Source organism: Lycorma delicatula, chromosome 2 (assembly GCF_047948215.1).
Source record: "Lycorma delicatula isolate Av1 chromosome 2, ASM4794821v1, whole genome shotgun sequence".
NCBI classification, from domain to species: Eukaryota; Metazoa; Arthropoda; class Insecta; order Hemiptera; family Fulgoridae; genus Lycorma; species Lycorma delicatula.
Window position 1 is genome coordinate 191,874,711 of NC_134456.1, and position 18,569 is coordinate 191,893,279.

General features: G+C 29.7%; 1 protein-coding gene across 3 annotated transcripts in view; it reads right to left on the bottom strand.

Moving 5' to 3' along the window:
* The window catches only part of LOC142319528 (aquaporin-like), a 246,385-nt gene that overhangs the window by 161,238 nt on the left and 66,578 nt on the right, over positions 1-18,569 (bottom strand). Inside the window, exon 1 of one of the 3 annotated variants that reach the window (XM_075356909.1) lies at positions 17,013-17,158. The exons of 1 other annotated variant lie outside the window; for it this stretch is intronic. The gene's annotated coding sequence lies outside the window, so the exon portion shown is untranslated. Of the gene's footprint in view, positions 1-8,239; positions 8,258-17,012; positions 17,159-18,569 lie in introns of those variants that run through there. One more of the 3 variants, XM_075356910.1, reaches the window with a different exon arrangement.

The following is an 18,569-nucleotide window of genomic DNA, read 5'->3' on the forward strand; positions in this document are numbered from 1 at the left end:
ATATAATTATCATACTCTACTAATGGGAATAATTTGTATGTGTGTGTCCGTCCCCCTTAGCTTAGCACCGGAATGTACCGATCACTAGCGGAAAATCCCGATTGGTTAGTACATGTCTCGTGGTGTTCAGGTGTGTATAATTGTTATATTATTATACATCGATATATATGCGAAATATATATTAAAAATATTTTTTTTACTTCCTTGTACGAAATGAAGGAAGTATTGTGATCGCGAAAATGTCGGTTTCAGATTTCAACAAAAATACCCATTCTGGCCATCCCTGAATTCATTTTGACTTGTTTCAGCGTGACGTCTATATGTATCTATCTTGGATAACTCAAAAACGATTAGCCGTAGGATGTTGAAATTTTGGATTTAGGACTGTTGTAACATCTAGTTGCGCACCTACCCAAAACATTTGGATTTTGGTTTATTTGGACTTTTTCTTAACTGCAGTAATAAGTCCTCATTGAGAGCTTTCCAACGATGTATCATAAGTGGTACTTTTCATTGGTTCCAGAGTTATAGCCAAATGAAATTTTAATCAATGAAATATCTGGATCAAGGAAAAGGCACATCGGTTCGAATCAGACTTCATCTCCTTTTTTTTAACTCTTTTTTTTAATTTAGATATATTGATTTATTAATAATTATTAACCTCTGATTTTTTTAAAATAATTTTGCAATAAATAATAATTCAATAATAACAATAAAAAAATATAAAAAAAATATCAGAAGTTATTAATGAGACAAAATTTTATGTATGTACTTTTCATTTTTTTTTTTTTTTAAATGTGTATATGTAATTTAATAGGCGTACAAGGAAGACATATTGTATCCTCAGAATTTTTTATTTATGTGATTGTTTTTCTTTATAAAATAATGAACCATAACCTAAAAGTAGGCACCGGAATGTACCGATCACTAACGGAAAATGCCGATTCATTAGTATCAATTTCTAGAGTTAAATTTAATTTTCATTAAATCAGTTATCATCATTGAAACAAAAATTTTTTACACAATATTTAATTAATTTTGGACACCTAATAATCCCATTCCGAGACGCTGCCCGCTAGGGCAACTCGCCCTACTATAATACTAGCTGCAGGGCGTGCCGTAGGCACGCCTCTGCAGCTAATACTATAATAAATAGAATACATACAACATAAAGGGCCTGTAAAACTGTCTAGCACAAGGTTGAAATTATCAATAAGTTAAAAGGAGAATTCTCTTGACATCTTTACCGTAAATTATGAATTTCCTAATTTAATTATATCTAAGTAAGTACATTCCTAAAAGATTTTTCATTTTATTTATGAAGAAATACTACAAGATTCATAGCTTTCTTTCGTATTTACCTAGAAAGTATTATTAGCTACATACATAATACATATATACTTCTTTTTTTGTCGTAAATCATGTTACTGATTGATGCTATTCTCTATTCTCTTCTGTTTTATACCGACCTTTCAACCTCAACATATTCTATTACGTACTGTAATATTAAAACACAACACAAATCATCTTACACATATATAACGCCGAAAGAATGAGAACTGTTTAAAATGTAACCTTCTCATATTTAGGATCGGTTAATAGAATTCATGAAAATTTAGGAATAATTTTAATATAATTCATTATAATCACAATTATTCTCACACATTTATGAATGTATTTTCATAACTTAAAACAGTTAAAATTACTTATTTTCCCACTATATAATAAAATAATGGAAATTGGAATTAAGTCTTAATTAAAAAAGATTATTTAATAAAAATTGAAGGAATTATTTAATGCCAAGAATTATTTTTTCTCCCTGAATTATACCTAGGTTTTAAACTAAATTTGCTTAAATAGTTATATATTTAAAACAAACGATGAATTTAAATAACGATTTTTGTTTTTTATCCATTTAATATTTCTTTTACTGTAATAATAGCTTTATTTTTTCACAAAATAAAAGAATATACAAGTAATAAAAGATTAAAAATCTATATGTAACAGACCAGTAATATCATATGTTTATTAAACAAAAGTTTAATTTTTTTTCAACAAATTTGGCAAGTTTTTAATGCTTAAATTAAAGTAATTTTTTTGTATTTGTAATTATACATGCAAAAATATAATTCAAGCGGACTAGACCTTCATAATTAAGTAAACTACATTAGGATTCCCATCAAGAGGTACTGAGGGTAAAACACGTATACTAATATAGAATTGAAATCATCTTGCGTGTGAAGGTCACACACTCTTTCTCCTTTCACAGCATAAGGTTTCACGTCATTTCCCCTACACCACGGTAATAATATAAAACTGAATCGTTCATTTTTTTCTCTTCACAGGCCATCGTTTCATCAACTCATCTACGTATTTATTAGAAAAATATTTAATGCATTACTCTGGTGCGTATAAGAAACCTCACATCTGAAACTTTTTATTTTACATAAAACATTATAAAACATCTGCGCCCAAATTAGCTCGATTGGGTTATATTGGCAGTGATAAGGCAGTAGTCGAATGATTTTATGCCCTATTTCTGTTGTAATGTCATCAATCTCATACCGTCTGTATTTTTCTCTGTGTTCGTTAAAGGTAGACAGTAATTCAGGAATTGTGTGGCATTTTATTCTCTTCTAACCATGAAACAATTTCTATATTGGTCACTGGCACTTTCTCTTTAAGCACAGAATGATAGCTGACGTTATTCATCACGATACCTCAGCCTTCTTCCAAAGATCGTAACAAATTTACAAACCACTCTCTGAATACACCACCGTTCATTTCTGGTGGAAGTCCCCCGTACGCTTCGACTGAAAAACGAGAACACAGTCTCTTATAAAATCAAGTTGATAGCAACCAGCATGGCAAATAATTAAACTGGACCCTTTCTCAACCGGAATCTTAAGACCAGCACTGTTTGTTGAATTCTGCCAAATGTATTTCGTGGAATGATTCTGGTTTACCCACAATTAATCTAGTTAAAGAATTATTTCATCTAATTTCCAGCATTTTCCTTAAGAATTTTACTCGAGCAAGAACAATATCACACCTCTCTATCAAAACTTTTCTGCCATTACACTTAGGAAAGCGAACCCTAATTGTCTCACAATTTTCCGCGAGGAATACGCACTTCCGGTAATTTTTTTTTCAAAATATTTCATTTTACTGCACGTTGGACACTCTCCTCCATCGTAAAATTCTTGAATTGAACAACGAACTATATCTTTATTAAAATCGTCATGATCGGTTATCCAGTTTGTACGAGGACATTATTTCCGAGGCGATTCGAAAGAATGTTCGCATATTCGTCTTGGGCTGATGCACTTTCATTACCTTCAAGACAAACATTTGTACAGAACACACTGATACAGCACTCATGCTTGCGGCCACATCCTGCGTTGCATTAACACCTCCTTAATAGTAGCATTAGGTTTGCTATGCATAAGTTCTCTGTATACACTCTGTAAATTATTTTTACTTCCTTAAACGAAGTAAAGGAAGAATTTTTAATACGAAAAATGACGGTTTTAAGATTTTAACGGAAATATCCATTTCGACCATCCCTGAATCCATTATGACTAGTTTCTGCGTGACGTACGTATATATGTATGTACGTACGTAGCTATCTTGCATAACACAAAAATTATTAGCAGTAGGATGTTGAAATTTCGGATTTAGGACTGTTGTATCATCTAGTTGTGCACCTTTCCTTCTGACTGCAATCGAATGGACGAAAATTTCCAAAAAAATCCCAAAATCCAAAAGCAATTTGGGTTTTTGACTTTTTCTTAGCTATAGTAATAAGTCCTCATTGAGAGCTCTTCAACGATATGTCACAAGTGGCACTTATTTTCATTGGTTCCAGAGTTATAGCCAAATGAAATTTTAATCAATGAAATATCTGGATCAAGGAAAAGGCACATCGGTTCGAATCAGACATCATCTCCTTTTATTTTTAAAAATATATTGATTTATTAATAATAGACCTCTGACTGTAAAAAAAAATACAATAAATAATAATTCAATAATAACAATTAAAAAAAATATCAGAAGTTATTAATGAAATAACATTTTATATACTTTTAGAAATGTGTATATGTAATTTAATAGGCGTACAAGGAAGTTATGTGGTGTCCACATCAGATTTTTTTAAAATTGTTTCCGAAGATGAGTACTGTTTGCTGCTATTTTAACTTATACTCTTATACAACTAAAATAACGTTAACTTTCACAATTAAAGATCAGCCAAAGAAACTGCACTTCCGATTGATATAAAAACTGTAATTTAAAATAGTCGAAATTATATTACAAAACAAAAGTTGCGAAGACGGAGACAATAATGATGTAACAACGTCTTGAAATAGTAAACATAGACTATTTAAAATAACAATAAAACTTAATAATATAAATTATGCCAGTTCTTTACTTAACAAAAAATTTCTCTGTACTTGACTGCTGCTCAATAAAACACAAAAAGGAATGAAGTAGGAATCGCGATATATATGGGAAAACGCTTCCATTTTTTAAAAAGTGAGATAATCTGATTGTGTACGTAAAATACCTTAAGCGGGGTTATTGAAAAGTTTGATTTCAATTTTTGTGGTTTAGTTATCTACTGAAAATACTATATTTGTGTGTGGACTTAGATTTTTGATGCGCAGTTAACGATGGATGTGGTGATGTACTGACCATAAGCGCTTCGCACTCCTGCAGAATAAGATCGGGGGTGGAGAACTGAAGAAGTCGTCGTGTGACCTTTACCCGTAAAATGATTTCAAATCTATTATAATATTATCTATTGAGATTATCTATATAATCTAAAACCTAGTACTCGTAAATCTAGAAAATAACAGGTTCGTCATATTTTTCTTCTTTTTTACTAGTACTAACCTATTCTTCGCCTTAAGTAAATATATGAAATTGATTTTTTCTTGACCGACAAATAATCTTTCCTTTATAAATACATTATAATTACTACTATTACTTATATAATTACTACATTTTTACCACAAGATGACGTCAGTAAATGAAAACTTAACAAATGGACTCAACAACTTTCATTCATCCTATGGTCGTCTGTATATTACATATATATATATATATATATATACGAATAGTTTAATAAAATTTAATTCTAGGTGTCGGATTGACCTTATGTCATTACTAAAAATATAAGTATAAAGTTACATGATATTTTCAGAAATATATATAAATTTGTATGAGTGTGCGCATACATATAAATATATATACAGAGTGTCCTTAAAAGGTGAGGCCAAATTCCAGAAAGTGATTCTACTTATTATATTAAAGAAAAAAATGTCCAGTGAACATAGGTTCGAAAACGCACATTCTCCTGTCTGTCCACCATTTTGTGTTTTTTAAGAAAAAAATTATTTTTCAAGAACGGTAGGAGGTATCGCAATAAAAATGTGTACTTTATTTTAAATTGAAATTTTTTAATAGGAAAAAATAATAAACTCTTCGTTGACAAATTTTCAAATGGCGGCCCTTTCAATTGTTCAATCTTAAATATCTTAGAAATTATTAGATTTATCAAATTTTATTACAAAAATTATGAAACTTTTTTTGTGAACAAATCGACACCTTAGTCGTAAATATCCGAAGACAAACAACAGAATTATTGAAATAAGTAGACCTTAACCAATATGGCGGCCATCTTGTTTTATTATTATCGTGTCTCACTTGATAACTAAATCAGATTTTCTGATTAAAATTCAACATTATGAATATTTAATAATAATTATTGTAAGAGCATGTGAAATTCTGTTTGTTTTCTGATGAGAATCAAATAATTGTTCAACGTGATCTCCATTCATTCTAACACAATCCACAATCCCAGTTTATGGATCAACAATCCCAGTTTAGTGACTGACGTACACGCTCAAAAACTTCTGGTTGTTGAAAAAAGCGGACAGTTCTATAATCTAACTGATGAAAATCGACAATTAGTGTTGAATAAACAAGAAACTTTACATGTTTCCATAGATAATAGTCTAATACGTTCAGATCTGGGGAGCGTGCAGATCAACGAATGGGACCGTCCCGATCAATCCATCTTCCTTGAAAACGATCAGTTAATTTTTCTCTAACGCCAATTGCAAAGCGGGTAGGTACACTATCATGCATGAACCATATGTACATTGTGCTTTGCAAAGAAACGTCCTGTAGAAGTTCAGGTAGGTCCTTTTTTATGAATTCCAAATAAAGTCACCTGTCAATCTATGTGGCAAAAAGAAAGGCTCGATTAGCTTATCCATGTAGATTGCTCCCCAAAAATTCAGAGTAAATCTGTTTTGACTTCCTGCTTGAAATACTTCATGAGGATTTTCCTCACACCAAACATGTCGGTTATGGAAGTTGTTTATACCAACCTTAATGAAAGACGCCTCGCCTGTAAAAAGAATTTTAGATATCTACTCCGGGTTATGGGCTCACTTGTTAATTAGCCACCGACTGAATGCATTCCTTGATCGGTTATCACCTGGCTAGAAGAGCTTGTTCGGTACTGTATTACGAGATACGTTTTCTTAGATAGCAACTTTTCTGCACGGTAATTCTGAATCCTGAGCAAACGTGTTCAAAACCTTTCTTCTACCTGCGGCGTTGAAATCGTTTTAGGTCTACTATTACCAACTAAGACGGATTTAAATATCCCAGTTTCACTTAAACCTGCATGAAGATGTGAAATTTAATTTTTTATCTGGTTGATGGCGGTTTGCATACTTTTCTTGGTAAAGCCTTTTTGCCTCCCTCGCATTGCCACTGGCAAGACCGTATGTAAAATGCATATCAGCGAGTTCATTATTGTATAATTTTTATTCATTTTAAATGACAATTAACAATAAAAAAACAAAGCTTTTCAAAATTCAAAGCACAGATATAACGATTCAATGGAAGTAATAGAACGTGAAACTGTTATTTTTACAAGTGAAATAAAAACGATGTATTAAAAAAAAACTAGCTGTTTCAGTTGCAATTATCACAGATTATTTATTTATAGCCCTTTTGATTAATAAAGTTTGTTTGAATAAATAGTTTACTTTTTTTTTTCATTTTCAAAATTTATTTGAATACATTATGCATTTGATTTTCACATTTTTTTATTACTGAAAATTAATTGTTTCTAGGTTAGCGCTTGCAATAATCATTATTAAAGTTCAATAATTTTGAGTTTTAAGCAATTTTAATCAGAAAATTTGATTTAGTTACCAAGTGAGTCGCGGCATAAAAAACAAGATGGCCGCCATATCGGTTGAGGCCTACTTTTTGCAATAACGCTTTTGTTTATCTTCGGATTTTTACTACTAAGGTATCCATTATTTCAACAAAAAAAATGTTTCATAATTTTTATAATACAACACAATTTGATAAATCTAATAATTCCTAAAATATTTAAGACTGAAAAATTGAAATGACCGCCATTTTGAAATTAGTCAACGAAGAGTATCAATATTTTTTCCTATTAAAAAATGTTAGTTCAAAATAAAGTACAGAATTTGATTGCGTTATCTCCAACCCTTCTTGAAAAATAATCTTTTTCTTAAAAACACAAAACGGCAGACAGACAGAAGCATGTGCGTTTTCGGAACAACATTCACTGGAAATTCTGAATGTTAAGTAGAATCACTTTTTAGAGTTTGGTCTCACCTTTTAAGGACAACCGATATATGTATGTATGTATGTAGCCTTACAGTATTAAAAAATCTTGTTTTTATTGTTTGTGTATGTAACCAAGGTAATGCTTATTATTTTGGATTAAAATTTGATTATACTGCACGTAACTAACACTATTACTGTATAATATTTCAACATAATCGCCCTGAACTGATCATAAAAAACAAACTATTATTATACATATATATTGATTCATATATTTGTATAAAATGTATAGAATTTATATGTATTTATTTATAAAAATATTTATACATTTATTTATTCATATATCCTACAACCAACAATACGCTTAATCCCGAAAACAGTCACTCAGTGATAAGAGAACTTTGTTGCGTATGAAAAATGCGAAGCCTGGTGGGATTCGAATCCGTGACCTTCACCATAAAAACCTTAGTCCCAACCACTCTCTTCGGAAGTTGGCGGATAGTGTAATATGAAAGTGAAATTTCACTTTTAATTCGATTACGTTGTATTTTTATAATAGAATTATTTTTTATAAATAGATGTTTATATCCTACGTACAAAACCAAAGAAGACTAACCTGTAGTTGAATGATAATCCTTTGGAGAATTCAGAATGCAAATCTACACCAGACGACCTTTATTGTGCAAAGCCCAGTGCTGTGTAGGCGGTGAATTAATTCAAGATTACTTTTATTTTTAAAGTGGACGTTAGTAAATTTTAGATTATTTATATTGTCCTAGAACAGACCTCTAAACCGGAATATGACAATAACGAATTTAAATTAATAGCAATTCCAAAAATGTTAAAAGTATTCTCTTTATTATAAAACTCATAAAATTAAGTGAGAAAATATTTATTTTTATTGTACACATTGGAACAGCAATAACTTTATACAGTTAGAGGCAATAAAAAAATGAATTACCAATAAAAATGAGAGCCAGTAGTAGTAATAGATATAACCTTGCACTTGATGAAAGTTCATTGTCGGATGCTCAGAATTTATTATCTGTCTGAACGGATCATACCCATAAACTGCAATATTTTTTGACAACGTTTATTATAGTAATAAGATGAACCTTAATATATGTAACTAATTAACTTAATTACTGTAACTGTAAATACTAACTTTATAATTTTATTTTTTTAACCCAAATATAATATTTACTCAAAAATGAAGAAGTAACAAGAGAATTTTTTTTTGTAAAAACAAATGAAAGTATTACAATATTAAACAATGAAATAAAAATTCAATTGGTATACGTTTTTATTGTTAGTAAAATGTAATTTATGAGATATTAATCAACTTTTAGCAATTAATTTAATGAATCGAATTAATATTCAAATCAGATAAACTAAGAATTAACAACGTTTTTAAGCAAAACAAAATTTAATACAAAAAACAAATCATATTCCCACATCCAGATAGTGAACCTTAAAATAAAATTTTCGTACACTCACTGAATAAAAATTAAATTAAAAATATAAAATAAAACTTTTAAAAAGCATTAAACACAACTTCAATTGTTTTTCAGTTATTCTTTTATTTAAACGTCAACGTTTTAAAGTCGATGCTTAACTTACTTTATTACGAACAAAATTTCAAGATGAGTGAACAAATGTTTTTTTACTGTTTTGTAACTCTGATTTCTTTTTAAAATTTATTTTATTTTCCATTTGAGTATTCATATTTTGGTTGAAAAAATGGATGTCAATTTTCAATTTCAAATACACATAACATTCGGATCTATATCAGAAATTTTTGCATTTTTCATAGATTTACTGTTACTGATGATTTTATATATGTCTAGGGCCTCCCGATTTTAATTATAAACATGGGCCTCCCGATTTTAATTATAAACATATATACTCGTGTATATATATATATATATATATATATATATATATATATATATATATATATGAAATTTGTGTTATGTTTAACTGAGTTCCTAAATCTCCTTCTTACGACTACGAACAGTATTTAGAACTTAGTAATATCCACATAAGTTTCGAATATTTTGTGCGATGAAAGTAATAGAGAACTCTCGACCGTCAAAATAAAAACAATAAATTGATTGTTAAATAAATATGCGAATAATAAAACAAGATAGGACTGTCTATAGTAAAGTATATTTAAAAAAATGATTTTTAGTTTTAAACTAAGTCTACATCAGATTATCGTGTAATTTCTTAAGTTCACGATTTAAATGGTCCTTATTATAACTAAACTCTTATTTTAGCAGATCTTGTACCAGATTGGTGCTGATGGTTAAGCACTAGCTTTGCCGTTTGGAAGATTAATATTTGGAGACCGGCCGAACCTATGATTATATTTTAACGCAAACTACTCCTTGACATTGACCCGGCTCCGTTCAAATTAAAAACCACTCGGTTGAGTTAAAAACACATCCTAGCCTTGCGAACAGGAAATACAAAAAGATGAGCAAATATTAATTAAGGAGATTTTTGTACTAATCACATACATAAACACTAATCTTCTGGAGATTTCTCACTGAGGAAAGTGGATTACACTAATGAAGGACACAGCTGCCTGCGCACCTAGAATCAAGAAAGCTGCACTAGACGTCTAAAGGCTTCCATAATAATTACACTTGGTACAAATTGTTGCATATTTCTATCCGAATATGAAACAAGATCAAATTTTATTGACTGAAAATAAGGAACTTTCAGCAGTAAAAAAAATTATTTCATTAAATTTATAATTTCAGGAAAACTCTTGCTGATATAATAAAATAGTAAGGATTTTTTTTTAAAGTAGGCATAATTATAGAGTAATATCATTAATTTAAACAACTACTAGTATTTTGTTTTGCGTTTTTCATTTCGTACACAATAACAATAAGAATTATTTCTTATCTACGCTTTCAGTTATCGGTGACACCCATTAGAATTTTCTTACTCTTCTTTGGATGCAAGAAGAGTTATTGTAGTATATGAAAAAAATGCCAAGTCTGACCGGGATTCGATCACGGATCACCTTCCAAAAGAATATAGATTACCTTCTCTAATGCCATAGATACTACCACTTCACTACAACGACAATAATTCGTTAACACAGGTCACTACAACGTCAATTGTTTAACAAATCTGCTTGATTTATTCGATTGCATCGCTAAATTTCAAGAAAGGTTTGTTAAATCAATAATGTATTGATTCCTAATATTAGGCTAATATATGTAAATATTTATATTTAGAGTAAAATGTATAAAATAGAATCAAAATACAAACGGTTGAATTAAAATTCTTTTCTTGATGTTAGCACGCAAACAAATAATCGATTGCACATTCTTCCCACACAACTTTATATTCTTCCGAATCTCTATGAAAAAGCAGCACTGTAGCTTGCGAAAGTCAAGGACGAAGCAGCTGCGTTCACAATTTATAACTCTCTATTTTATGACAACTTCGTGTTTTAATCCCCTTCCCAAACATTTTAAATACATGCTTATAACTTTACATTTCGTTGCTCTCTCGTCATTTAGTAAAATACGGGAATATAAGTATTCACATTACACACAGTTTTTCCCCAGGGTATGTGATAAAAATAAAAATTATGTTACTATAATAAATATAAATCAGCAAACCATTCCAAATCGAAACGGGATTAAGACAAAGAGATGGTCTATCATCATCCATACTTTTCAATATTGTATTGGATAAAATTAAGAAATCATCTTGGGAGAAGAATAACAAAGGAATAAGACTGAGCACCAAAAAGGAGGGGGATAACAGTTAACCTTTTAGCATTTGCTGATGATTTAACTTTGCTAGAGGAATCAGAATACGCAACTGCCAAAATTTAGGTTCATAAAATTATAGCTGAAGGTTACTGAGACTGAAATCATGAGAAACATTAAGAACTTCAACAAAAAAATAATCCACACCAAATTTGAAAATGTTAGAATATCTAAAAACTTTAAATATTTAGGGGAAATCGGCAATAATGGAACATAAAATTTCTTTAGAAAGTAAACTGGCAAAATTAGCATTTTTAACTAAAAATGATTATAACATAAAAAATTCATCCATTAATGCAAAAATTAGATACCATAATACAGTAATTAAATTTCTATTTTTTTCTCCTTGGCCTCCGGGAATCACTGTCTGGTAATACTTCAGAGATGAATGAGGATGATATGTATAAGTGTATATGAAGTGTACTCTTTTACAGTCTCAGGTCGACCATTTCTGTGATATGTGGTTAATTGAAACCCAAACAACAGTCCATATAAACCCAATGATCCGTAACCATGCACAGTAATTAAATTTGTCATTCTTTATAGTGTGGAAACAATTTACCCATCTAGAGAAAATGTTAAAAATAGAAGGGAGAATTCTCAGAAAAATATACGTACCTAAAACAGACCATCGTAAATATGAAAGCAAAAATTCAATCTAACGCATGAAAGTTATTCAAACAGAGATGAATTTAGAATGTTCTTGTGCAATCTGAACACACCTGTGGAACAGAAAAAACCCATTGGTAGGAAGTGGACTGAAAAATAAAAAATGGTTAAATCAGAACAGATGAACAAATTCTGGTGAGAAAAAAGCCAAACAATTGATATTTAAGTGATCCTTTGATGGTCTATTCACAAAAAAAGGAACATTTTATATATATATAAAGATTTAGAAGAAACAATGAACGGCATGGATGAAGTCCTACGCAAGAACTACCGCATGAAGATAAATAAAAACAAAACGAAAGTAATGAAATGTAGAAATAATGTAGATGAACCACTGAATATAAAAATAGGAATAGAAAAGATTACGAAGGTAGAAGAATTTTGTTATTTGGAAAGTAGAATTACTAAAGATGAACGAAAGATGAGCGATATAAAATGCCGAGTAGTACAGGCGAAACGAGCCTACAGTCAGAAATACAATTTGTTTACATCAAAAATTAATTTAAACGTCAGAAAAACATTTCTGAAAGTATACGTTTGGAGCTTAGCTTTATATGGAAGTGAAACTTGGACGATCGGAGTACCTGAGAAGAAAAGATTAGAAGTTTTTGAAAGCTGGTGCAATAGGAGAATGTTAAAAATCAGATGGGTGGATAAAGTGACACATGAAGAGGTGTTGTGGCAAATCGATGAAGAAAGAAGCATTTGGAAAAATATAGTTAAAAGAAGAGATGTCTATCTCTTCTAGGCCACATTTTAAGTCATACTGGAATAGTCACTCTGATATTGGAAGGACAAGTAGCAGGTAAAAATTGTGCAGGCAGGCAACGTTTCGAATATGTAAAACAAATTGTTAGTGATGTAGGATGTGGAGGGTATACCGAAATGTAACAACTGGCACTAGATATGAAATCTTGGAAAGCTGCATCAAAGCAGTCAAATGATTGAAGACAAAATATATATACAACAATAACATCATAATCACTTTTTTTGTTAATAATGTATTTTATTAGATTTGTACTATAATTAAAAATGACTGATTAACTTTAAAATTATTATTAATATTTCAAGGGAAATTATTCAAGGTTTATAATTAATTTACTTTAAATGTCCACAATATGCTACTAAACTCACAAACATGCCCAAGAGCTCGCGTATTGTGTTCAGAACAGACAAGGTCGATCATTCTGAGTTGGAAATCTTTTAAGTATCTATTTCATGAATACCGAACAAGTTTGTTTACTCTAGCTTTGTTAGATAATTAATGAGTATTATGTAATTAATGTGTATTTCTATACACTTTGCGTAGAACATCTATCAAATCGTCTTCAAAAAATAAACTTTGAAAAAAGTACTGCTCTTAAGCTTTACGTTGGGAGGGAGGAGCGTCACTATGATAAGCATAAATATTTTATCGGCTGGTATCAAAATACGGGTACATAGATTATCCTTTAAAGTGCATGTGCAAGTATCGTGAAAATTCTCAGAATTTTTATAAGACCTTTTTTTCCAAGAACACTTCGTAAGAGCATGCAACCCGTCGTTAACTTCGGTAGTGAACTTAATGCTTTTCCCCAGCGATTTCATCAGTAATAATTTTTAATTTTTATAATAGGTAGAGTTCGTTTCTAATTCAAAACATTATTGGCTTCTAGCCAAATCTTTTGAGTTAGTATTACATATCACATTTTGTAAACAAATCTCAGTAACAGTAAACATTGTTAACAAGCTGATTTTAGTGATAGAAAGAACAAACGCTTTTTGTTTTGCCAAATTCATTCACATAAAAATCCGTGAATCTTCGGAATATCTGGTAAAGTTTTATTTAGCTGGATTCACAAAAAGCTGCGTTTTTTATTCGTAAATTGAATGTGCACGCGCACGCGCGTGTGTTATAAACTTTTTTTCACTAGATTAGGTTATTTATTAATTAGAACCGGAGACTTTTGTTTTCCCCATGATATAAGTTTTCTTAAGTAGACCGATTTATTATTTATCAATTTTTTAACGAATTATTCTTAATAATAACTATTTATTATTCTAGAATTCAATGCCGATTTGCATTCATTGGGTTGAAAAATAGTTTGCATTACCTTTCTTTTAAACAATTGAAGGAAAATTGGAGGACCTATTTTGAACGCCGAAATAGATGAATCTATCTTTTCCCATGAGATAAATATGATGTAGAAATAATTTGCTCATAAGAAATAATTTCTTGGTCTCATCTGTCAACGAGAGCAGAAAATTGCTTTACTGTAAATTTTCTTGAATTAAACTAGATATGTATTGATCAGAGTAGGATAATATATATATATATGTTTGTATTGTGTGTGTGTGTGTGTGTGTGTGTGTGTGTGTGTGTGTGTGTGTGTGTGTGTGTGTGTGTGTGTGTGTGTGTGTGTGTGTGTGTGTTTATAAGTTAAATTTAATCAATAAAAGATGTATTCATTTACAAAAGTCATTTTCATTTTATATAGTTTACACTTATTCATATTATGCTAAGCAAGGTAAATAATATTTTAAATATTCCTCTGCAATGTAAATAATACTTATTAACGATAATTTATGATACAATTACATGTATTATTGTTACTTATTAAATGTTATAAATTATAGATCTAGTTCAACAGAATATTTATAGCATTGTTAAATTAAAGTTACGTAATTATTCTTTTGTAAAATCAATAACCTAATAATTATAATTTTCCCATGCTTTTAAAAAAATAGACGTTGTTTAATATTTATCAGTTTTTACAATCAGTTTATAATTACGTCGTAATTATTTTTCAATTCAGCTATTTTTACTGTTAAATGTTTTTTTGCTTAGAACGCTCTTTATTACCTATACCAGTACATCACACATTCCCTTCTACCACGTTTTTCGACATAAGTTAAATGTCACTGACATTTAACTTATGTCCCCCCAGAGTAGATTTGTACTATAATGATTTATGAAACCCCCAGAATAGGATAGGATCCACCATGCCGGGCCTGGTAGATCCTACTCTGGGGTTTGAGGCGGGCGCAAAGTAAAATCCAACCCCGCGGGCGGAGACGTGGAGGCCCGTTAGAAAAATGTCATGGACAATAATATTAATTGTATTGTAATATTAATTATTGTTATTATAATAAAAATCAACACTACGCAAACATCTGATAAATTACGAGTTTCCGTTCATTTTTGTAGCTCTTTAACAAATTTGCATACAGTATGGATAAATATGAAATATGGATACCGGTATACTTTGGAAGTTAGGATTCAAGCAACCACACATGTATACAAGGAAAGGTCGGCGTGAGGCTATACAAGATTATACCTCATTAACATTTAATTTATAGTATCCACAACTCATTGGGCTGTGAGGGGGGGAGGTTGCTTATTGTTTATTAGTTGAACAGATTGCGATGTACACATAAGAAAATAAATAAATAAAAAGATACAAAATCTAGAAAAAAAAACTGCAAGTGTGTTCAATATTTTATTTAATATAAACCGAGTGAAATTAAATCTTGTTTAAAATCATAACTCGTCCTTTTGAATGACTTTGAGGAAACCTTCGGATTTTTTCTTATAACGAACTGCTTCCATATTAAACTTTATGCAAAAATCTCGAAAATATTATTTGAAATCAATTATACCGTTCATGCTGAATCGTATTCAGAAAAACATGCAAGACCAAATTCTTATATTATTCTCATGTTATATGAATAATAAAATAATTAAACAAGCTGGTGCTAGGTAGTAACAATACTAGTACTATCGTACGAGTGAACTACTAAATTTCTCACAATCCACATTTTTAATTTATTTATACAATACATATTACGTAATTTTTACATAGTATGTTTTCTCATATTCATCATTTATAAAGTTAGTCGTAATAAACCAAATCTCATAGTAAAATTTAAACTACAATTCAATTAAAAACTAAAGAAATAACAACCACTACAGAAAAAAAGGATTTTGAAAACATTTTTACTTCCTTGTACGAAGTAAAGGAGGTATTGTGATCGTGAAAAATTTCCGTTTTTAGATTTCAACGGAAATATCCATTTTGACCATCCCTGAATCCATTTTGACTAGTTTCAGCGTGACGTCTGTACGTTATGTACGTACGTATCTACGCATGTATTTCGCATAACTCAAAAACCATTAGCTGTAGGATATTGAAATTTTGTTAGGACTGTTGTAACATCTAGTTGTGCATCTCCCCTTCTGATTGCAATCGACTGAAACAAAAGTGACCAAAAAAGCTCAAAATTAAAAAAAATTGAATTTTGGACTTTTCTTAACTGCAGTAATAAGCCCTCATTGAGATCTTTTCAACGACAGACCATAAGTGGTACTTATTTTCATTGGTTCCAGAGTTATGCCCAAATAAAATTTTAATTAATGAAATATTAAGATGAAGGGGAAGGCACATCGGTTTGAATCAGACTCATCTCCTTTTTTTGTTAGCCTTTTTTTTTTTTAATTTAAATATATTGATTTATTAATACTAACCTCTGATTGTAAAAAACGTTTTACGATAAATAATATTTCAATAATAAAAATTTTTTTAAATATGAAAAAATATCAGAATTTATTAATGAAATAAAATTTTATGTACTTTCATTTTAAAAAAAATGTGTGTATGTAATAGGCGTAAAAGGAAGTCATGTAATGCCCATCAGATTTTTTAGAAAATTCTTCATATTTAATTCTGATTTGTTCCACTAAGCATTAGTGTGAACTTATTTATAATCTGTTAAATGAAAGCAGCTGAAAAATGGAGTGTATATATATATATATATATATATATATATATATATATATTCTATTTATTTATTAAGTTATTCTTTTATATTAATAAATTCCGTTGTTATCAAGGCAAAGTTTATTAGCATAAAAAATTGTATAGTAATTTAATAAAACAGACGTACCTTTTGGAAATAATCAATTTGGCAATGTAAACAGTGAAAGTGTGTTGTATCCGTTCATTTTTTATGTACTTTTTAAATTGAACAACTGAACAATACTAAAGCACAGGCTACGCTTCTCTTTACGTCAGCTTTACAACTGATATGTTTAGTTAAGATCCCTCAGTACTCAAGTCATAAATAGCTTTCCTTCATAGTTGACTAACTCAATCGATGAGATTGCTTGTCGGCAACTTAACACAAGTGAAAAGATGACCGTGAAACTTAAAGAGTTATGTTCTTATTATAATGCAATCAAACTTTTGTAATGTATACGAATTATTGTAGAAATGTTGTAAAATTAATGTAAATCTAAACCTGAAAGGAAATAATGTGAAAGAAGTATAACTTCGTTCAAATAAATTTAAAAACAAATTAATGATCATAAACTTCTGTATATACATTTGCAAACATATTTACAATATACACACATAAACACCCATAACTCACATGAGATTGCATTATTTTAGAAAAACTTTCAGTACAGAAAGGACTGATATATGGTCGTTGACTAACCATTGATATAGCTCAGGTTAAAAATTAAAATTTACTTTCTGTAATAATAAATATGTAATTATAAAATGTGTATTTCAGTCTGATAAGCAAAGAAACGAATAATTACAAAAATTAACTAATAATGAATTATAATTTTAGACACATAATTTAGCAGAATTTGAAGAATTCTCTATCCATTCAATAAAATAAAGCTAAAAAGGAAAATAATAACAGTAAGCTATAATAAGGAAACTAATAAAGAAAATAATTCTTAAATCTGAGGAAAATATCAAAACAGACTAAGAAGATGAAAAACAGTTTTCATCTTGAAAATTCAAGAACGAAATCTCCAAGATTCAAACGTAGTTATAAAAATTAGAAAGAAATTTAAAAATTCACTTAGAAAAATGACAAACCTTTTTCATTTCAAACTGCAGGTTCAACTTTAAAGTACCACTTAAAGGAGTGAGTATCACCTATATTTTAGTAAGACTAGTCGGAAATGATATAGAATATTCAGGTTTTTGACTTTCTAGAAGAAGGATTTGCATTTTTGCTTGTGCATTTTTAAATTTCTCTCTAATTTTTGGAACTATGTTTGAAACCTGAAGATTTTGTTCTTGGATGAAAATTGTTTTTCAACTCGCTAGTCTGCTTTGATATTTTCCTTAATTGATCCGTCCATTACCTGTTAACTGAACGTTTGATTATCGGCTTATCAGTACAACTGAGTAAAAGATAAACAAATGGCACAATCTTCAAAGAATAATAAGAATAAAATAAAATTGTATTAAGATACTAGGATGTTCCATAGCGTTATTTTTTGAACAAAGTTTTAACCGTTTTATTTTTAAAAAAAAGAAGCTAGGTTCTAGTGTTGGATTTATAGAAAAACTGAGTTTTCTATTTCCCAGTACTGTTTAGATATAGATTAAATATATTTAATGCATTTTTTAAACCTCCGGGAACACCATTTGGTGTTGCTTCAGAGGATGAGTTGATTGATTTGTAGCGTGTAAAAATGCC